The following is a 23474-nucleotide window of genomic DNA, read 5'->3' as shown; positions in this document are numbered from 1 at the left end:
ATATAACATAATAAATTGGGAAACAGGACCTGTTTCCAAAAAGATAAATTACTAAACTAGGGGGGAAGCAGATATCATCAATTTGTCAATATCACAAAAACAAGTGCAGGAAAAAAGATAAAGATAATTCTAGGAGAGGGAAACAAATATCCAATTTCTTAAAATCTTCAGAGGACGGATCAAAATTTTAACTCTTGAAATTGTTAGAGACAGATCAAATTTTCTAGAAAAGACTGTTTTTGAGAAAAACTATACTATACTATGGTTTTTGGGGAGAAACAGACCTTCACTTCGCTAGGAATAAGATTTGTTGAACTTTTGCTTTGGCCAACTCCGATTGAATATTCCAGAAAAACTAAACCTGGGAAACAGATGTTTAAAAAAAACTCCTCACTGGAAGCTTTTGTAAATTCAGACCAGACAGTAAACCTTTCTTTGCATTCGCTGACTAGCTAGCTACCGTGAGATTGGGTAACTTGCATCAGTGGAGGCTAACATACATAGCCCTTAAATGAATGAGGGCTAAGTCAAAACAAAAATGGTAGAGTAGTTCAAAGATTAACCTTTTCCGTTTCTTTTTATTCATGGGGTGATGGAACGACGGTAAAACGACGAAACGACAAAACGACGAAGACAACAGACCACATTTCATAGGGCGTAAACCCGCAAAATGCCCATTAGGCGATGTCGGGTGTTGATCGTCGGGTGTTTTTACTAAGTTAGGAATTTAAGCACCCGACTGTCGGGTGCACTATTTGTCGGGTATTTTCGCAAATTTAGAAATTTCAGCACCCGACAAAACACCCGACAGCACCCGACTGTCGGGTGCACCAGCAGGGTCGTCGTCACGGTAGCCAATGGTAGCAACTGTAGCGCTAGCCATAAATAAAAAAAGTAACTTGAATCTCACACTCAGGCACATCCTGGCAAATGAAAAGGGTATTTTTCACTTGCGACCATTGGTACAAATGAACGGAACGGGGTCGAAAACGAAAGTGACGTAATAGCGCCGAATACCCAGTTTAATTGAACCGGGTTGGAAATATTTTGCTTCATTTCAAAGAACTGCATATAGATGAAATTTTTTTTCCATGAGTCAATTTTGTCTTCGAAGATTTAAGAAACTTTTAACGAAAAAATAAAGTTCCCAGTTTTCTTCCTTTTTTCTCTTTTTCAGTTTGAAGTTCATTTTTATTCATTTTCACGCTTTTAGCCTGAGTATCCTATCTCATTTACACTGGGTGACGAATACCCCATGCAAATGCTCACCACGGTCATTTGCCAGGATGATGTGCCTGGACTGTCTCAAAATTATGCATGATATACCCCAGGCGTAGTTAATCGATATAATCGATAATCTTGAGTAATCGATAAATAATCGATAAGTAATCGATGGATTAGATATCGATTAACCGATAGAATCGATAGGTAATCAGACCTTCAAAAAATCTTGAGTATCGATCAGCGATCGATTATTTCCAAGCTATCGATTACTTATCGATCACATATCGACTACATACAACCTATCGATTACTTATCAATCATGTATCGATTGTTAACAATCATCGATTACTTATCGTTCATGCATTGATTACTTATCAATTATTTACTTATCTTCGATCACGTACAGTCTAAGCTTAAACTCATATATCGGGATTAGAGACAAAGCTATACCAACCTCGAACGAACAACAAAATCGCTTCACGCGTTGATTGAAAACGCTACGGAAAATGAGATGATTGAAGTCAATCAATGTTTCGTCTCAAGAGACCATCGAGTGTATGACGTAATCTCTGTGAACGACAAATGTTCGCCGGTTATTGAGAAGTCGTCCTTGTCGACACATCGACACATCAATCAAGATGTAGATAGATGCTTAATACCGTAGTTTGTCTTTATTAAAAACCATAATCTGTAATATTAAGTGCGTTTAACGACTTTGTCAAAAAAGCATTTTTATCATCTTCCTCGTAAAAAGTGTCATATTGAAATACCTTTGAGAATACTAAATCGACTAAATGTATTTGAGTGCAATCTTAAATGAATAAGTAGCAAAAAGGCGTTTTTTAAGGACAGGCACCACCCCGTTGTATCACCCCTGCAGCACCTCAGCTGACATAAACATAAACGTCCACAATGTTCATGTAACGTTCGATTGTAAAGTTTAAACTAAGATATACGGTGTAAAAGCGTTACTTCTTAGTTGCGATATATTGTGAGGAAATAAAGCCGGGTTCAGATGAGTTGATTTCAAAGATGTTGATTAATTTTAGCGAGAATAAATTTTGGCCTAAAATTTAGCCGACTTTGGGATTTTGGGATACCACAATCTTTTTCTATTTTTTTTTTCCTTTAATGCATTCGTTTCAGATTGATTGGACATGAGCACGTCTTCTTCACCGGGGGTGAATTCAATTAGTTTCGTGATGAAGAGGAAATTACATGAATGCGAGATCCGGACGAAATTCCACTATACTTTGAGACTGTCAAAGTTATACTGCCATCAAAACGAGAAATATGTTTAATCCCCATTCAATGTTATACCTCACCCTGTGGCCTATTCGCTATACGTCATAGTTTTTTTCTACGCTATATGTACTCTTGAGCACCCTGTCTCACAGGTCCCGGTGGAAGTGGGGACTCGGGACAAATTTTTATCGAAATCCCAATGGGGGATATAAATCTATTGAATTTCAAATGAAGATTAAATCAAAGTTAATTTTCCATGAAATGAAATTTGGTTAAATTTTCCAGTAAGGCTGTACTGTGATGAGCACGGGGTGCTTTTAGAGGGACTCTATATATTGTAATTATCTCTATCTAGAAATCTGGTCCGGCGCTAGAAGAAAAACGAAAAGAAGGCAAAGATATTTCTAATTGTAAAATGATCCATGGCTTTTATATTTTTTAGCCAGATAAACTTTTATTCTTTTAGCTCTTTTACCTTACGTACACTTTCGATAAATTACAATTAGGTAACACTAGCATAAATTTTTACTTCACAGCTTGATGATGATATTTGTCTGTCACGGACGGTTCATTGGGCCCTTCGTCTTTAAGTCAAGCAATATTCTGAAGAAAAAAATGGAAGCGTTGTTATACATGTTTCATTTGTGCGAGGGGAACTGTCTCCCTGTCTCAAAAAGTCCGAGTCGTTTATTAGCCCGCTAGGAAAAGGACATAAAAGAACATAAAAACAAATGGAACAAAGGTCTGTTTTTAGTGGATTTAGATTTTACGATAATAGTACAGAGATCCAGTCTGAATTACTAGATTCATTACTCATCTTATACATATAAGTGAAGTTTCCATAGAGGATGACGATTTTTTTTCAAATGGATAGGTAGGGACCGCAATGATTTTTTCAAATTGTTTTTAGCGCATTGAAACCATGCTCATTGGAAAGAGCATCAAAAAAGAAAAAAATGAGGGGTCATTCATCAAAATCGGCCAAGCCGTTCTCGAGATATGAAATTTTCTATCTCCTGAAAATGACCCTTTTTTTGGAACGATTTTCGAGGATTTTTGTAAAAATCATGGTTAAATAGGTTTAAAAGTGAAAATCCGGGGGTTATGTCAAAAAATACATTTTTTGCAATAACTTTACTTCTATTAATGCTATAGCATTGAAACTTGGCACGAAGGTTCTCAAGACAAAGTTTTAATTTTTTATCAATTTTTTTTTTCAAATTTTTCGTTTGCCGTACGAATGAATCGAAAATATCCTGTATGCCGGAGAGCTGGCAGATTGTCACTCTCCGTGGACTTTGAACTTTCGAATTGTAAACAAACACGCGCTCGACAATTCTGTAGAATTTCTCGAATACCAATAAACTTTGAGCCAAAAAAGACAGCAGAGCGCGGTTGAAAATGTTAATTTTTATTAACAAACAATATGTAAAAAAGGTTGAAATTTCATATTATCTTTGTCTTAATGCCGGGGGGACAGCTAAAGCCCTCAAAAGTGGCTTTTTCCCAGAAAAAACTGAATAATTCTTTGTAGGATTTGATTGGGTCAATGAGACAAAAAAAACAAACAGCGCTGATCTCTTCCAGTTCCAAAAATGTATAACATCATGGGGGTTTGAGGACGCGCTCACCTGTCTAAATCCAATTTTCTGTTGGTAGGTCGTCTGCCATTCAAAATTTTACAAAATTGCTCATATTTTCATAAAAAATAAAGTTATGGCCACCAAACTTTTACAGGACATTTATTTAATGATAAGAATGCTTCTAAAACTTATCCCATGGTTATAGGTGGTCTAAAACCTAAAAACAACATTTTGGTCGATTCCAACCATTTTACCCCCGTCTTTCGCGGTCCCTAGGATAGGGTTCTCACTGGGCCTGCCCCGTCCGTTAAAAATGAGTACCCTGGGTAATTAGTCTAAAAAGGCTCTATTCTAAATATACCCCTGCCTCAGTGCCACATAAAAGCTACCAGTCCTGGAGTAAAAGTAATGAAATTATAGCACAGAGAATCTATAATCACTTACTTTCTTATTTTTAAGCTGCCATTAGCATAATATTCCTGGATGGCGCGAGGTTGTTCGTGTTTTTTCTTCGCTTTGAGTATTCTTTCAATTGTTTACATCGTTGCGTCCCGTGGTCCCGTGTGAGATATTTTAGTATTTTTCTAACTGAAAAAGAAAATATATTGACAATTTCATAATTCTTATACTAGTAGGCTACGCGTCCAGCGCTGATTTTAACAAATTTACACACAGGTGAAATCTAATTCCTACTAGGTAAGTTTTGGGATTTTTTATCACATACCACCAGCTATTACCTTAAGTGGATTAATCTTTGGCATAGATTAAATTTGACGATTTTTGACAATATTCACCAAATTCGCTAAATTTAATCCCTGCCAAAATTTATCCACTTAAGGTAATCGGGCACACGAGAGTAACCCATGCTATAGTATTAGGGGTATGTTCTTTCTTTTTTATCTGATTGATAATTCTTTGGTTTTTCACCGTATCATTTTTAAACACGAGAAAGAAAGCAGACGCTGAAGGTTACGAATTACGGATCTTGAAGGTTGACTTGATATTTAAATCATTTGTTCGGAAATGATTTTTTCTTGTCAGGGATATAGCCTTTTCGCATTTTTGTCCACTTTCCAATGAAATTGGATGTTTTTTACCGTCCACAAATCCTTAAAATGTTATTTAGCTTAACATTTCGGTCATCAGAGCCTTATGTAGTGGGTGGAGGGGTTTCAGGGGTACCCTTTTTCGCAATTCCGCCATCTTTTTTACCAATTTCCGTCAAATTGTCTAAAAATCAACCGAAATTCCACAAAACATTTTGCTAAATTCCGTTTGCAATTTCAACCTAAAAGCGGCGTTAATTTGAATCATTATTTCTCAATTTAAAGGATTTTAGGTATGATTCGAAGACGAAAATTATCCATTGTTTTAACCCATATTTAAACCTTCAGTGAAATATTTAATATATATTTGAAAATCAGTGATTTTCGTTGGAATTTTCAACAGGTTCCCTAATGTAAATTTTGCAGTCATTATTGGCTAATTTGAGCACAAATAGCCATTTTTACAAATTTTGGCGTTATTAACGGCCCTAATTAGCATACGCCCAAAATTAGGCTGTGGTGTAATAAGGGTCGGCGTAAAAGGAATTGCTAGATTCAATCTCTTTACCGGTCCAGGGCAATTTTGTTCAGCCACCTTTGAGAAGTTTTTTTACACTCGATGTAAATTATGTATATGAGAGAGAGGATATGCCAATAACTTCAGAGGTTAGAGAAAAGGCGAAATATTATACACTCCTGTGCCACAGACCCGGTTGGACCTCAGCCCCACTGGAAAATTCGTCCAAAATTTCGTTCCCAGTGGAAAAAATACCCTCAATTCAGTCCCACTGGGAAATCAAATTTTATCTCATCCCCACTCGAAATTCATCCCAATCCAAGTGCGTTTTTTACGCTTGAAACAATATAATTTCCATAGAAATATTTGTCTTCGCTGTGGTAAAAAGTTCCACCGCGGCTGCGAGACAGGGGTATTAAAATACATCTAAACGGCTTAAAATTCTTAAATATGTTGTACCATTATCACAAATTTTATCCGAGACCTATGATACATTAGGCCATTTTGGGCCACCATACAAAAAAGAGTTAAAAATTTGTACCAGATTTGTAATTATTCAACACCTAAATGTCTGGAGAAAAAAAACATAAACATTGTGAAAAGATAGGCCTATCCACACTATACCTACTGCATCAGTAACTTGTTGACGTTACATTTGTCGTTATGTTTATGCCGACAGTTTGATTTTGGCTAAATTAGTTTTTATTAATTACTACATGCATGCGGCACGCGTATATAATTACACATTCCAATCGAAAAATCACTCATCCACATCCCCTTCTAGCATGTGTCAGCTGAGCGCTCAAGTCTTTCTGAGTATTTCTGTCGCTGCTGTAGAAATAAACAAAGCAGAATATCTTGAATTATAAATAAAAGTGCAAAAAAATGAAACATACAAAAGTTGTGTTTTTTTATTTCCTTTTCGATAAAGTGGTTTAAAATTTGTTTCTATGTTTGGAATTTTGCACAAACCACCGTAACTATGGGCGAGCACTTCGTTGCTAAGACGTTTGCTTGAAATCGAAACTGAAACCTCTGAAAATCGGCCCGCACTCGAAATCCCGTAATCTTGATATGCGAGTTTAAGTCTATACTGACGTATCGTTATCGATTATATATCGATCGTGACTTACCGACCCTTTTTACGCCGGCCCTTATTCCACCAACGAGCCCAAAAATAACGCTAATAAGGTCCGGCATAAAAAGGGCCAAGATAAGGTATTTAATGAAGTAAAGAAAATTTCTGGAATTCGCCAAATCTCATACCGATCGTATTTCTTTGAATAAACGCCCGCTTATGAATTAATAATGCTCCTCCAAAAAGGCAAACCATTCAATAACGCCCCTTCTCTAAATAAAAAAATGGTAACTTTGTTTTTCTTTAACTTTTTTTTGTTCAGCCTTTCAGAGGGTTTGAGAATGCCTCAGCCGAAATTTACCGTATGCTTATAAAAAAATGAGTGTAGTAGCTTTTCTAGGCCCTATGATGCTACCAGGGGATTAGATTCAATTCAAAAGTACATCCCAATCGAGATCAGCGAAAAATGTTGCTTTTAATTTCGCGAAAATGGCGAAAATTCGAGAAATCGAGAAATTTAATCTCGCGAAGCCGAAAGTTAATCCAATTAAAAATAAAGTACCACTCCCTAAAATCTGACAAGTAATCGATCACGAATCGATTAACTATTTGATCGATGATTAATCAATTTTTGATCGATATGTAATCGATCAAAAGCTGTGATCGATAGCTGATCGATTTTTAATCGATACTTAATTTAATCGAAGTATAATCAATCTATAATCGATAAACAATCGATGACAAAATTGATCGATAAATAATCGAGCTTTGAAAAAATCTTGAGTATCGATTACTTATCGATTCTATCGGTTAATCGATATCTAATCCATCGATTACTTATCGATCATTTATCGATTACTCAAGATTATCGATTATATTGATTAACTACGCCTGGTATACCAGCAGTCAAATGTATACTACCTGAAATGAGAAGGAGAATCATGGATGGACTAGCTAATAAACTCTGGGAAGAAACATTTTAGTCTGTTTTCTCTTCTTTAGTCTGTGTTCTCTTGTTGGTTGGTCAGTTGGTGGTCTTGGGAGTTCCAAGTGTTTTGATTCGGCGCTTCAAATGGACAACGTCTTTTAATCGAGTAACGTTTCTTGATCTAGCCAAGGTTCGATACGTGAACTTTAGACGTAGCTTAATGAGACCGTACTTTGTTCATACCACGTAAATATTAAGAGGGAACCATGGAAATATTAATAATAATACTACGGAGGTAATATACAGAGAAAAAAAATACAAATATTAGCTCCATAGTGTTTTATTTTGGGTTTAAGAAAATCAAATCGTTTGTGGAACATTAAGTAAGTGGTCACTTTTACTTAGACATATTTTCGAATAAATTTCTTATTGCGAAGCGAATGTACATGAGCGAAGCAGTTTTGCTATCGTGTGTGCGTACCTTTAACTTTCCATTCTTTCAACCATCTATAAGGCAGGAGATGGGAAAAACGTTTCGAATCTCCGAGTTAGGCGATACCAAAATATAAAGGAGATAAAATAAAAAGGATATTCACCGAAATGGTAACTCAAATTACCTCCGTCACATCAAATTTGACGTATACGTCAGAATGATACGAAGAACGGGTCAACCCTCCGTGACCCATGATGTCAATATTTAGGAGATAACAAACGTGAAGAACATCGAGGGAAATGATAAATTAAACAAGCCGTATATGTATAAAAGTTGCGAAGCGTTCCAGAGCCTCCTCGATTCGCAAGTTGCAAGCAAAACATTTAATGACATACAAACACTGTATATATTCAACGACGCAGCATTTGTGCAGTTTTCCTTTACATTTGCTGCAGTCTTTCCGAATATCCTATCATTTGCAAATTTTTTATAGTCCCTCTCTGTAAAAATGACATCTGTAGATTATCTCTCATTAAGAAAAATGAAGCTTCAACCGTTCTATTTTTCATTTTCTAGAATAAATAGCAAAAAAGTTTAAAGAAACAGCAATATACAGAATATAAGAAGATGAAAACACTAAACACACTCAGGGCATTTTGAACTTAGAAAATAAAAACAAACTGTACCCTTATAATCATCATAAAGGTTGGTGAGTCCAGTCAAAACACAGATTTGATCTGTAGCATCACGCTTCACCTTTACAAAAAGGAGGATATAATGAACCAAGGAAAATTTCATAATTTCAAAAAAAGTCATTTTGCATATCATCATACAGTAATATAACTAATAATGTTAAAGAAAAAGAAAAAACTTTCAAAACAGGACAAAGCAATTCCATATTCATAATTTCCAACAGATTGCAAGGGAGGAAAAATATCTTATGGGAAACATTTTTGTAATCTAAAAGAATGCCCAAAGTGGAAGAAAACTTCAAGTTGCCAACATAAGTTTTCCATATTAGACGTCAAACGTGGAAGAAAATTTCCAAATTGACAAAAAAAGCTTTCCACGTTTAAAACACAAATACCAAGTTCAAGACAGAAGTTTCCACATTTGAAAAAGAATGCAAACAAAAATGAGAAAAGAGACTTTTTAATCTAATGTTTCCAGACCATCTAAGAAAGAAAAATAACTATTAAAAAGCAACAAAATGAAGAACGACAAACCCTAACTACCGTAAGTTGGTCTAATGTCGACATCCGTCTTCTAATTTCGACATCCTTCTTTATAGATAGGAATAATAAAAAGGTCGAAATCACTAATAGACTAAAGATTATTCCTCTCAACGCGCTAATTAAAGTCAATCAGCGATTCCGACCTTCCTCAGTTTCTATTGTTCCTATCTCTAAAGAAGGGTGTCAAAATTAGAAGACGGATGTCGACATTAGACCAACTTACTGTATCAAAGAACAACATATCACACATCGCCATCCACAACCCCGACAGAAAGTGACTGTACCATCCACAGATTCATTCATCATTGTATGTCACGGGACACAGCTGTCCAGGGGTTTTTCCAAGCACTAAGCAATGCCTCCGTTTGTACTTGCAAATTGAGTTTTCATCAAAGGCGTAAGCCGTGATATCCAGCCAAAGGCTGGATAATAGAGGCTGGGGGTCTGGGGGGCGCCTTGAGCCCCCCAGTGGGTCCAGGGCTAGCCCTGGTGGGGGTTCAGGGGGCAAAGCCCCCTAAAGCTGAGCGTAATTTGGCCTTAACTGGAACTTTAAAACGGTTAAAAGTGAATGAATTTCTAGAATTTAGCGACGAACAAAATGAATGAATTACTGAAAAGTCCTCTCAACTCTTTTAACAAATTTAATAAAACTGTATAAAATGGTGTAACAAATGGTACAGAACTGCCCAAATGATAAAAAAACTCTACTAGAATTACAAAAATAAAGAAGAAGAAGTGGATGTATTTTTTATGTATTTTGCACTTTTAGCATTATAGAACTAAGTTATTTACCTTCCAAAAAGTTTTTCAAAAGAAACTCAAAAGGTCTCACTATCCAGCTCTTAAGTGAGGAGGATGATGAACTAATTTCATCTTTTAAAAAAATAAAAAATAAAACAACAAATGATATATATCTAGAGCTAATTTTAGCAAAATGGGGGATAAAAGAAATGCCAAAAAAGGAAGTGGTGCCTGGTGGTGCCTCTAAACCAGAACACTACTTTACTTGAACGTACTAATGAAAAATATAGATATCTACAAATGAAAAACGATAAGAAACTTTCAGATTAGAAAATAACTCAATTAAAAATCTTCTCCTTTATTGTAGATAAAGATGGAGGGTAGTATATAATAACTCAATTAAAAATATTCTTCTTTATCGTAGATATAGAAGGAGGGTAGTATATAAAACTCAATTAAAATTGAATCAACTGCAGCTGTGATAACTGAATAACTTTTACTACAAGTTTTATTCATTTTATTCCTTTTAATGGGAAGAAAGAGTGAGAAAGTATTTTATTATGGTGAAATTTGATCTTTTACTTCTTTTCTGAAAATTTTCTTTCAAATTGAGTTTCTGAAACTCAATTTGAATTGAGTTTAATGCCTCCGTCTAACGGAGGCATTTGAGTGCTTGGAAAAACCACTGCTGTCCCACCATCGATCCCACACAAACCATATTTTAGCTCTGAACAGAAATCCGCGCAAGAAAAATCTAAACATTGATAAGTGGTCAAACTTTCTAAATTTTGCTAAATCAAAACACGGGAAAACGAAAACATCATGCGACGTATGACCACAATCCCGACAACAAAAAATTTTCCATGTTTTAAAGGCTTGTCAAAAGTGTGTTGACAACAAAGGTTTTCCACGTTCAAAATGCACAAAGAAAATTTCAAAGTATATACTGTAAGTTGGTGCAGAATCTGGCGGGTTTTGGGTTCACCTCGATTCAGCCGGTTTACCAGATGAGTTCACCTCCGTTCTCCTTGGTTCCCCCTGGTTCACCTTTTTCTAATTCAGTTAAGTCAATATTGCAGAAGAAGAAGATTTTGATCTAAGGTTGAGTGAAAACTAACCTAAGTCAGTGAAAATTACAAAATTGTCCTTTTTTTGCAAGAAATTGGCATCTCTCATTCCAACCATCAAAATGGAAACAAAACATTCGATTCAGGAAAGAATGATAAGTACACTACAACATAAGCCATTTCTTGTGACAATCATACAAAAATCTTGATCCAGTTCAACTCATTAATAGCATGAACACCAAAGACAACAAAGTAAAAGAAAGAGAATAGCAACAACCTAATTTTGCCGTCATGTTTGTTTTGATTTTTGAAAAAGCATAATGGCATCACTTTCGCTTTATAACAGATTCAAATAATAAAAATTTACTATAACGGAGGTAATTTAATTTATCATTTCCCTCGATGTTCTTCACGTTTGTTATCTCCTAAATATTGACATCATGGGTCACGGAGGGTTGACCCGTTCTTCGTATCATTCTGACGTATACGTCAAATTTGATGTGACGGAGGTAATTTGAGTTACCATTTCGGTGAATATCCTTTTTATTTTATCTCCTTTATATTTTGGTATCGCCTAACTCGGAGATTCGAAACGTTTTTCCCATCTCCTGCCTTATAGATGGTTGAAAGAATGGAAAGTTAAAGGTACGCACACACGATAGCAAAACTGCTTCGCTCATGTACATTCGCTTCGCAATTACCTCCGTTATAGTAAATTTTTATTATTTGAATCTGTTATAAAGCGAAAGTGATGCCATTATGCTTTTTCAAAAATCAAAACAAACATGACGGCAAAATTAGGTTGTTGCTATTCTCTTTCTTTTACTTTGTTGTCTTTGGTGTTCATGCTATTAATGAGTTGAACTGGATCAAGATTTTTGTATGATTGTCACAAGAAATGGCTTATGTTGTAGTGTACTTATCATTCTTTCCTGAATCGAATGTTTTGTTTCCATTTTGATGGTTGGAATGAGAGATGCCAATTTCTTGCAAAAAAAGGACAATTTTGTAATTTTCACTGACTTAGGTTAGTTTTCACTCAACCTTAGATCAAAATCTTCTTCTTCTGCAATATTGACTTAACTGAATTAGAAAAAGGTGAACCAGGGGGAACCAAGGAGAACGGAGGTGAACTCATCTGGTAAACCGGCTGAATCGAGGTGAACCCAAAACCCGCCAGATTCTGCACCAACTTACAGTATATACTTTGAAATTTTCTTTGTGCATTTTGAACGTGGAAAACCTTTGTTGTCAACACACTTTTGACAAGCCTTTAAAACATGGAAAATTTTTTGTTGTCGGGATTGTGGTCATACGTCGCATGATGTTTTCGTTTTCCCGTGTTTTGATTTAGCAAAATTTAGAAAGTTTGACCACTTATCAATGTTTAGATTTTTCTTGCGCGGATTTCTGTTCAGAGCTAAAATATGGTTTGTGTGGGATCGATGGTGGGACAGCAGTGGTTTTTCCAAGCACTCAAATGCCTCCGTTAGACGGAGGCATTAAACTCAATTCAAATTGAGTTTCAGAAACTCAATTTGAAAGAAAATTTTCAGAAAAGAAGTAAAAGATCAAATTTCACCATAATAAAATACTTTCTCACTCTTCTTCCCATTAAAAGGAATAAAATGAATAAAACTTGTAGTAAAAGTTATTCAGTTATCACAGCTGCAGTTGATTCAATTTTAATTGAGTTTTATATACTACCCTCCTTCTATATCTACGATAAAGAAGAATATTTTTAATTGAGTTATTATATACTACCCTCCATCTTTATCTACAATAAAGGAGAAGATTTTTAATTGAGTTATTTTCTAATCTGAAAGTTTCTTATCGTTTTTCATTTGTAGATATCTATATTTTTCATTAGTACGTTCAAGTAAAGTAGTGTTCTGGTTTAGAGGCACCACCAGGCACCACTTCCTTTTTTGGCATTTCTTTTATCCCCCATTTTGCTAAAATTAGCTCTAGATATATATCATTTGTTGTTTTATTTTTTATTTTTTTAAAAGATGAAATTAGTTCATCATCCTCCTCACTTAAGAGCTGGATAGTGAGACCTTTTGAGTTTCTTTTGAAAAACTTTTTGGAAGGTAAATAACTTAGTTCTATAATGCTAAAAGTGCAAAATACATAAAAAATACATCCACTTCTTCTTCTTTATTTTTGTAATTCTAGTAGAGTTTTTTTATCATTTGGGCAGTTCTGTACCATTTGTTACACCATTTTATACAGTTTTATTAAATTTGTTAAAAGAGTTGAGAGGACTTTTCAGTAATTCATTCATTTTGTTCGTCGCTAAATTCTAGAAATTCATTCACTTTTAACCGTTTTAAAGTTCCAGTTAAGGCCAAATTACGCTCAGCTTTAGGGGGGCTTTGCCCCCTGAACCCCCACCAGGGCTAGCCCTGGACCCACTGGGGGGCTCAAGGCGCCCCCCAGACCCCCAGCCTCTATTATCCAGCCTTTGGCTGGATATCACGGCTTACGCCTTTGATGAAAACTCAATTTGCAAGTACAAACGGAGGCATTGCTTAGTGCTTGGAAAAACCCCCTGGACAGCTGTGTCCCGTGACATACAATGATGAATGAATCTGTGGATGGTACAGTCACTTTCTGTCGGGGTTGTGGATGGCGATGTGTGATATGTTGTTCTTTGATACAGTAAGTTGGTCTAATGTCGACATCCGTCTTCTAATTTTGACACCCTTCTTTAGAGATAGGAACAATAGAAACTGAGGAAGGTCGGAATCGCTGATTGACTTTAATTAGCGCGTTGAGAGGATAATCTTTAGTCTATTAGTGATTTCGACCTTTTATTATTCCTATCTATAAAGAAGGATGTCGAAATTAGAAGACGGATGTCGACATTAGACCAACTTACGGTAGTTAGGGTTTGTCGTTCTTCATTTTGTTGCTTTTTAATAGTTATTTTTCTTTCTTAGATGGTCTGGAAACATTAGATTAAAAAGTCTCTTTTCTCATTTTTGTTTGCATTCTTTTTCAAATGTGGAAACTTCTGTCTTGAACTTGGTATTTGTGTTTTAAACGTGGAAAGCTTTTTTTGTCAATTTGGAAATTTTCTTCCACGTTTGACGTCTAATATGGAAAACTTATGTTGGCAACTTGAAGTTTTCTTCCACTTTGGGCATTCTTTTAGATTACAAAAATGTTTCCCATAAGATATTTTTCCTCCCTTGCAATCTGTTGGAAATTATGAATATGGAATTGCTTTGTCCTGTTTTGAAAGTTTTTTCTTTTTCTTTAACATTATTAGTTATATTACTGTATGATGATAATGCAAAATGACTTTTTTGAAATTATGAAATTTTCCTTGGTTCATTATATCCTCCTTTTTGTAAAGGTGAAGCGTGATGCTACAGATCAAATCTGTGTTTTGACTGGACTCACCAACCTTTATGATGATTATAAGGGTACAGTTTGTTTTTATTTTCTAAGTTCAAAATGCCCTGAGTGTGTTTAGTGTTTTCATCTTCTTATATTCTGTATATTGCTGTTTCTTTAAACTTTTTTGCTATTTATTCTAGAAAATGAAAAATAGAACGGTTGAAGCTTCATTTTTCTTAATGAGAGATAATCTACAGATGTCATTTTTACAGAGAGGGACTATAAAAAATTTGCAAATGATAGGATATTCGGAAAGACTGCAGCAAATGTAAAGGAAAACTGCACAAATGCTGCGTCGTTGAATATATACAGTGTTTGTATGTCATTAAATGTTTTGCTTGCAACTTGCGAATCGAGGAGGCTCTGGAACGCTTCGCAACTTTTATACATATACGGCTTGTAGATATTACTAGACAAAATGACCACGGAAAAATAAACAAACCATGCTGCAAGAGTGTGATTTTTGACGGAAAAGGATAATTACAAGGTCTCAAAAGAAGGTTGTCTACTGCTCATTCCGACATCGACTTGTAACCTAACTGAAATTCGAGCCGTTACTAGCAACCCTGCGGGGCCCAAGGTGCCGAGTATGCACCCGGCACAGTGACAAGCCGTTACTAGCAACCCTGACCCTACCTAACTGTTAGTTAATCAATTCCAAACAACAAAACCCCCGGAAAATTTTAAATGTCGGAATGAGCAGTAGACAACCTTCTTTTGAGACCTTGTAATTATCCTCTCCCGATTTTGACCTGCAGTGGGGAATGGCCAATGTTTGATGGAATGTGGAATCATGGATATGACAGTACTTTAAAAAACACCATCAATGACAGATTAAACTTTAAAGCACAAGAGAACCTTTCTATTTGGAAGTATATTACAATTTTTCTTTTTCATGTAGCCATAGAATAGACAAGGAATGAGCTTTTTTGATTTGTTTCATTTACTTTACTTATTTTAACGTCCCTGTTTAGAAAACCAACTTTTCTTTTTTAGAATATACCTTACAATCTAGTTTTCATATTTTAGAAACTAGATTGCTGAAGTGTGGAAAGTATTTCCGCATGACTGATCCTTTTGTTTCGATAATAACATCAAAGCGGGAATTAATTTTCTTCTCGTTTCTTTCTCTCCTTTTTCTTTCTTATCAGTTCACCCTTTCTCTCATTACTTTTAAAGCGTGGTTAGCTCAAGCGGTTAGATCGTCCTGTCTCATATGCATGGGGCTCCGAGTTCGATTCCAATGGTAGGGTGCGCACTCGTCGGGATTTTTTGCGCGGAATGAGGAAGAATAATTTACAAAAATGAACTTCAATGCATTAGTACTTACCTTTAAATCATCCAAATCTGTTCATTCTTTTTTTTAAATCAATCAGGAATTATCAGGGAAACAAGTAAAAAAAAACTGCATCCAGGTATCTATTTTCTTTCCAAAGATATTGATGTTTTTCGACGTCAAGGTGAAAACACGACTTAGCGCTGACCACAGCACCGGAAAATTCTCGACCCACATGGAAACAAATGGCTGTCGCTATTGAGCTGGTTCATCTTTTCAATCGCGGTTTTTTTAATAAACCCAGGGGAAAATTAGGCTACAATCTATCACAATATGCTTTATTTGAAAACCTACAGGCCGTCTGGAATTTCGAAAAATAGAAGAAATTGCAATTTTTTAACAAGATTGCAGATTTTTTCATTTAAGCGCCATATATACACCATCTGAAAGCTGAGGATTTCAGCTTTCTAGTGGTGAAATTTGTTTTTAGCTATCATTTCCAGCTCATTAGCGATAAGCTAAAGTTTTTAACAGTCATCTGACCGATTTTCAGACAGCACCGGCAAAACTCCCCACATCCCGCCACACGGAAGACTAGATTTCATCCGCCATTTTTGGCGCGATTTTGGTGCTTCCGAAAATTATTTCTTGCTGGCGTGGTGTAATGAGGCGATTCTTTGAAAAGGTGATTTTTTTGTGTTTTGAAAATGGAATAACTTTGGGAATACTTAACCAATTCTAATAAATGACCCCTCATTTTTCTCACAAAGTTGAGGACTTTCAAATAAAATTAGTTTTGTTTCTAAAAATTGAGGGAAAATTTTGGCCTGTCCACCCTCAGTGAGGCTGGAACTTCAATTTTAGAGGATTACGATTTTGCCAGCTTTTTAGGAGGCCCCCCCAGCGGACCCTCAATTCACGCAATCACGCAAATTTTTTTCGAAATTCACGCATTCACGCAAATTTTCCTCGAGTTTCACGCAATAACCCGATTTTTCAGAAATCGGAAAGTATTTTGTGAAAAATCGGGGAAACATTGGAAAATCGGGAAAACTGCACATAATTGTTGGAAAAAAGGGAAAATTCACGTATTCACGCACAAAATAGCCCAGATTCACGCATTCACGCAATCGAAAAGTACATTTTCACGTTCACGCAAGTTTTTTTAATTCACGCATTCACGCTTTTTTTTCTCAATTTTCACGCATTCACGCAACCAAAAATGCCCATTCACGCAATCACGCAAACCGCTGGGGGGGCCCCTTTTAGCGATTTTTGCCTCGCTAACCCAAATCTCGCAACCTCTTTACCTTAAAGGAAGATCGAAATTAGAGTTTTTCAGCGTTCCGAAAAAAACGCAATTTGTAGCAAAAATTTTTTCATCTTCACAAGATCGATTCTCAACAACAAAATACATCTTTTGGTCTTTGGTTTTGTTTCTGACGTTTTTCCTTCAAAGAATATCGATCACTTTCCTTTTCCCCTCGAGCGCGCGAGAAAAAAATGATTAGCTCGCATTCTCGCGCGGACAAATAAAGATGAGGCGACAATGTTGCACTGAGGGTGCTACTTAGTTTCCGCCCTATTTTGCGTCCATAATATAATGGTCCAAATACGGGGGTATTCCAAATGATAAACGATGTCGTTCTGTAAGTATTTTCTAAAAGATACAAATAGTATATTGAATATTATTAAGGTATGAGTTCACCTTTCTTGACACATTCTCTTTAATTGATCATATCTTTAGAACAACAAATTTTTATATATCAAAAGTATATATTTTCTGAAAGCCAATAATATTCTCTTTCTAATGGTAAAAGTTTCAGCTGAATTTAAAAAACTGGGCAGGATATAAATAAAATCTTAAGAATTTTAACTTTACCTACTTCAAAGAAGTTAAAGTCACCCATAGCTTTTGAATTTTGAAAAAATAATTTCGATACTATGTTCCCAATAGATTGAACTAAAAAAGTGTCTTGGGATTTTCTTTGGGATTGACTTTAACTCTTTAGATCCTAAATTCTGTAAAAATATCGATAAAAAAGTAAATTTAAATGTGATTTTTCCAGTTATCTGTAAATTGAGGAAAAACAACTCGGTTAGAAATCTTACTATACTAAATGAGTTTATGAAAAATGTCTGTAACGCTAGCCCAGTAACATATGTTAAGGTTTCTAAAATTTGAACGCCGCGGCTGGAAAACCTATCCACCTTCGATACAAAAAGTCTCGCGCTAAGTTTGACAAGCGTTGAAAACTCGGATTAGAGAAGACTCTACACTGCTATTTGTAAACGAAAAAAGTTCTGACGTCAATTTCATGAAAAAGTACTGCGACGTCACAAAGTTTCAAATAAAAAGGTGTGGCATTTTTGTTGCACGATTTCGAATTATTTTATATCAACACTCGCAACAAAATCCAACATTGTTGTTTGATGATTAAACTTCGTCTAACATTATTTAAAAAGGTTTCAATGTTGGTTGCATTGCATATGCGCCGGTCTTAAGCTGTCCGCATGTGAAGCCAACAAACGGGAAAACCTTCAGTGCTCAATCGCAAAGCGCGAGCCTCTCCTTCACAACTAAGGCTTTTTCTTTCCTAGAAGCAACCCTCTCACCACCTCAGACACCTTTGGGCGTCTGCAACGACGGGTACCCTTGATAATTTTAACAGGGTCACTATGGCATTTCATTGAACACAAACTTCCGTTATCTTAAAAAGACATATCATCGAGGCTTACAGACACAAAATTTTGACTATGTAGAAAGTACAATTTTTATTATTGTATTCGGCATTTTAAGCCAAAACGATGTCAGGCATTAACCCACATTATAGTATTTTAAAGGCTTTTGATGTGCAAGCAAAACTGTTAACCGGCGTTTGCGACGACGGGAACCGTCTAGTAAAATCCTAAGACAATTTTTAAGTTTGATCTTTTGTGAATCTCATAAAAAAAGAATGAAGTCGATATCTAAATGCTATGGGTGACTTTAACTTCGTTAAAAGTAGTATGGTGTGGTAAAATTTCGTTTTTTTCTACATCAATTTGAAATTTTTAACGAGATAATTGCTGTTTATTTGAGTAATCAGTGAAATGTGTCAAAAATATTACTATTCAATAGAGGTGAGAATAAACATCAGCTGAATTCTCTCTTTTGTCTTTGTTGTTTCCGAAAGAGACAATTATTTGAGTAAAAATCCATCATAAGACGAACTTTGTTTTGAAATTTAAATGGTTATAACTCTGGATCAAAAAAAGATTTTAAGATCGCGATTTTACCAAAATGAAATCCAGTAACTTTTCTTCCACTTTGACTGAAAAAGATTTTTTTGACAAAAAATCGGAAAAAAGGTGTACACATACCTTAACTTATTTATTTTTGAGCCCAAATTTAAATATCTGGTTAAATAAAAAACAAATGATAGCAATTCTGATTTTCCTCAAACCCCCGGGAAAAGTTTTTTTGCCGACTTAGCTATTTTACAAATTTCGGAAAAGAACGCCCATAGGAATTCTGATACATAACCCGATTGGTTCATTTCGGAACGGCTTCAAGAAAGTCATAATGGCAGATGATTTTAAAAGTTTCTGAGGAAATGTGTGTAATTTATGGATGTTGATGGCTTGTTGATTCTTTGAAGAAAAAAGATAACAGGTATAGCTTTTTCTAATCCTGGAATATCGAGGTTCCAGCTACACTGACCCTACCAATCGTTGTACAATTTTTTCAATTCTTGATTTTGTTTTTGTGATTCTCTCATCACTTTAATTTTGTATCACATGTTCATTAGAGTGAAGAGATATTGACGCGTTATGTAATGTTAATTACTATTTATAGTAATTACGCGTTAAATTTGAACTATGATCTGTTCCCTTCTTGTGAGGAGTGTAATACCCTTTCAAAAAGCAAGACATCGTACAACCAGCCAAAACATGCAACTGCATTGTCAAAAATCAATGCCCCATGAACGGTAACTGCTTAGCTAAAAACACTGTTTACGAAGCCACACTGACAACAGACGACGTAAATTTACCAAACCGTTCAACAGAAGTAGCCTGAAATGTGATCTTTGTTTGAACAAAAAAATATGAAATCTCTTTGTGTAAAGACAATTTACTGAACTCTAGATCTGAACTTATCTCAAAATGCCGGCACATAAACAAAGACTTACTTGAAAACTTTGATTCTAATGATTGACATCAATTTTTTATATGAAGACGCTGTATTGAATTTTTTAAATAAACGTAGAATTTTGTTTTGATAGATATTTCTAATCAACTGATGAATGCGTAAGCAAGAAACTTTAAGTATTGAGAAGAAATACAATGTTTCTTAATCTTTATGTATCAAGCTATTTATGTATTGAGCACTCTTAATTGTGCAGAGAAACACAAGAAGAATAAAAAAGGTAATATATATGCTAGCTGTAACTGCCAAAATGCAGCTAATATGTCTTTTAGTTTTACGTTTGTTTTCATCGTTTCCTTTGTATTTAGATTTATTATTTGATAGGACTTTCGTAGTGAAACTGTAAACGATTACTATATAATTTGTATTAGTCCCATGTGTATTGCTTATATTATGTGTCTAGGGAGTTGTGTATTGTATTATATAGTGTTGTATTGTGTGTATAGTTACGTGTTCGTCCCTTGAGGATCGTCTACTTGTTGTATGAGTTGTTGTGATGTGTTATAAATCTGCGTGTTGGAATTGGGAGTGTCTGTTGAAAGTATCTGTTGACGTGTACTTGTATGTTCAGCCACAGTGTTTTTAGTAAGTTTCTATTTCTTCTTTTATATGTTATATCTTTGCCTTGTCTTTGTAATCTAACTAATGTATCTTTATATTTTAACTTGTACTGTATTTATATTTCGTTAGCTAAATGTGTTATTTTATTCGTTTTTAGCCATTTTCTATCGTGAAGATGCGTTCAAGAAAACCTTTGGCTTTGTGTTAACTTTTATGTCGTTCGCTACCTATTTTTCCCCTATCTCGACCCGAACGGCATCTACACTAGCTACTTGTTTGATTGACCTTCATTATAAAAGAAGGAGAATTAAAAAAAGAAAATTGAAGAATTGAAAAATTGAACATCCATTGGAATCAAACTCGGAGCCCCATGCATATGAGACAGTCGATCTAACCGCTTTAGCTAATCACGCTTTGGAAGTAGTGATTGAAAGCGTGAACTGATATGAAAGAAAAAGGAAGGAAAGAAACGAGGAGAAGAAAATTAATTCCCGCTTTGATGTTATTATCAAAACAAAAGGATCAGTCATGCCGAAATTCCTTTCCACACGTCAGCAATCTAGTTTCTATAAATATGAAAACTAGATTGTAAGGTATATTCTAAAAAAGAAAAGTTGGTTTTCTAAACAGGGACGTTTTAAAATACAGAGTTTTCCCTTACAAATACAGAGTTTTCCCTTACAAATGCAGAGTTTTCCCTTACAAAATATACAGAGTTTTCCCTTTTACAAATACAGAGTTTTCCCTTACAAAATATACAGAGTTTTCCCTTACAAAATATACAGAGTTTCCCCTTACAAATGCAGAGTTTTCCCTTACAAATACAGAGTTTTCCCTTACAAAATATACAGAGTTTTCCCTTACAAATACAGAGTTTTCCCTTACAAATACAGAGTTTTCCCTTACAAAATATACAGAGTTTCCCCTTACAAATACAGAGTTTCCCCTTACAAAATATACAGAGTTTTCCCTCACAAATACAGAGTTTTCCCTCGCAAATACAGAGTTTTCCCTTACAAAATATACAGAGTTTTCCCTTACAAATACAGAGTTTTCCCTTACAAATACAGAGTTTTCCCCAACAAATACAGAGTTTTCCCTTACAAATACTATTAGTTACACGGTCTTCTCGAGGTGGGATACGGGATATACAGGGTCAGTAAAAACCGTATTGGTGGCGAGGCTTGCCGAGTGCACGAATTTATCTCGTTGAAGTCCCTTTGTATGTTTTCCAAAAGCACGGAAAACTTTCAGAACTCTCCAAGTAGATCCTTACAAAGAGTAAACCGAGTAAACTGTAAAAGTGGAATCAGTGAAAGTGACATTTTATTGCATTGCAATTGAAAGTCTTGCTCATTACATATAAACTCAAGAAAAATAAGAATCTTTTTACAAATAAAGACTTTCGCAAACTTCCTCAATCACTACAATTCATTCTGTCTTTTCAAAACAAAACATTCGAATTTTGAGCAAAACATTCGAAAGCGAATTCGTCAATATGCAATGTCTTCTTTTTTTTCTCAATCGAATGCGAGGAAGACAGATACGGTATATATCCCACCTCCACGTGACGTCTCTTGACCAATGAAATTGCTAGAATCTAACTGATGCGGGATAAAGAGTTTTCCCTTACAAAATAATACAGAGTTTTCCCTTACAAAATAATACAGAGTTTTCCCTTACAAATACAGAGTTTTCCCCAACAAATACAAAGTTTTCCCTTACAAATTTGTTTTATTTCTTTTTAAACCTTTTTAAGCAAAGGGATTAACAAAAGTTAACAATTGTGTACAAAATTAACAACAGTAAATCTTTCACTATTTGTCTCAACCCCAGACTAGTAACTGGATGTTGTTTTTCTGAAAGCTCGATTTCCTAGTATGACAACTGTTTTTTACATCATGAAGCTAACATCAACGAATTAAAGATTTAAATCCAGATTTTCTCAGGGAATCATTGAAAATCTTCAACTCAGCCAGTAATCAAAAGAAAGCTGAAAGCTTCTTCTTACTTGCTAAAAAATTATTTTTTTCATATCATCAACTGCTCCTTGGGAAATCTAATTTTTTTATAGCTGGTTGACAACTTTTCCTACCTGCGTAGGCAAAAACCAGCTCCTTCGCTTTTTCATAATATTTTTTGTTTCGATGGTGTCGCCACGTGCGTTTGCGTAGGGTAAAGTGGCGAAATGGGAAAAATCGATTTTGGTAAAAAATTTTTGAAAAATGACCCTACAAGATTTGACTATATCTTTTTATTCCATGAAGCAATTACTTTCAAAAAAAAAATATATTGACAATGAATGGGTAAGCTTTCTAGAAATCCAAACATAAATTGCATAGCTTTTACCAAAAAATAGCACTTTAGGATCAGAAACAGTCAAAAACCAGCTTTTTCCAATTTCATCGAGTTACAGGAATTAATTTCTTGTTTGTTTTGATCTGTAAGGGTGGCCAACATGGTTACCTTGCTCATATCAGGGGGGCCGAGACGGGGGTAAGAGAATTAAAGTTTCTAAGTAAATTCTTAATTATCACCCAAAAAAGTGCCTATTTTTGTCCATATCTTTTAAATAGATAGTCCCAGCCTTATCCCTCCTTCAGTAAAGCTTCCTATACCTTTTGTCCTTCAGAAAAAAAAGAAAAGAAAAAGTTTAGACATCGGTAGTTCGCGTTTGCCTTTCGTTCCCAAACCATATGCACGCGACAAGTCACTTCCAGCCAGGGAAATCCCTCAATTGCGGTATACTGCAATTGCAGTAGTTTTCATTCATGGTTAGCCTACAAAGGCTTATAACGGCTACATATAGTGCTGGTCGACAAAGATAAACAAACATCGACTATAAACGATGACGTCATCGAAAAATAAATTCAAACATTTTTTGGTTTTTTGGAAAGAAAACCTTCCAGTAAACATAAAATTTTATTACGAAAAAGTCTGAAA

General features: G+C 35.2%; 1 protein-coding gene across 2 annotated transcripts in view; it reads right to left on the bottom strand.

The window, feature by feature from the left end:
• LOC136808251 (uncharacterized) overlaps window positions 1-23474 on the bottom strand; it is an 80403-nt gene that overhangs the window by 37909 nt on the left and 19020 nt on the right. The gene's annotated exons all lie outside the window — the stretch shown is intronic.

Source organism: Clytia hemisphaerica, unplaced genomic scaffold, assembly GCF_902728285.1.
Source record: "Clytia hemisphaerica strain Z4C2 unplaced genomic scaffold, Clytia hemisphaerica genome assembly, whole genome shotgun sequence".
NCBI classification, from domain to species: Eukaryota; Metazoa; Cnidaria; class Hydrozoa; order Leptothecata; family Clytiidae; genus Clytia; species Clytia hemisphaerica.
The sequence above is the reverse complement of the archived record's forward strand: the minus strand, read 5'-3'. Positions and strand labels throughout refer to the sequence as shown.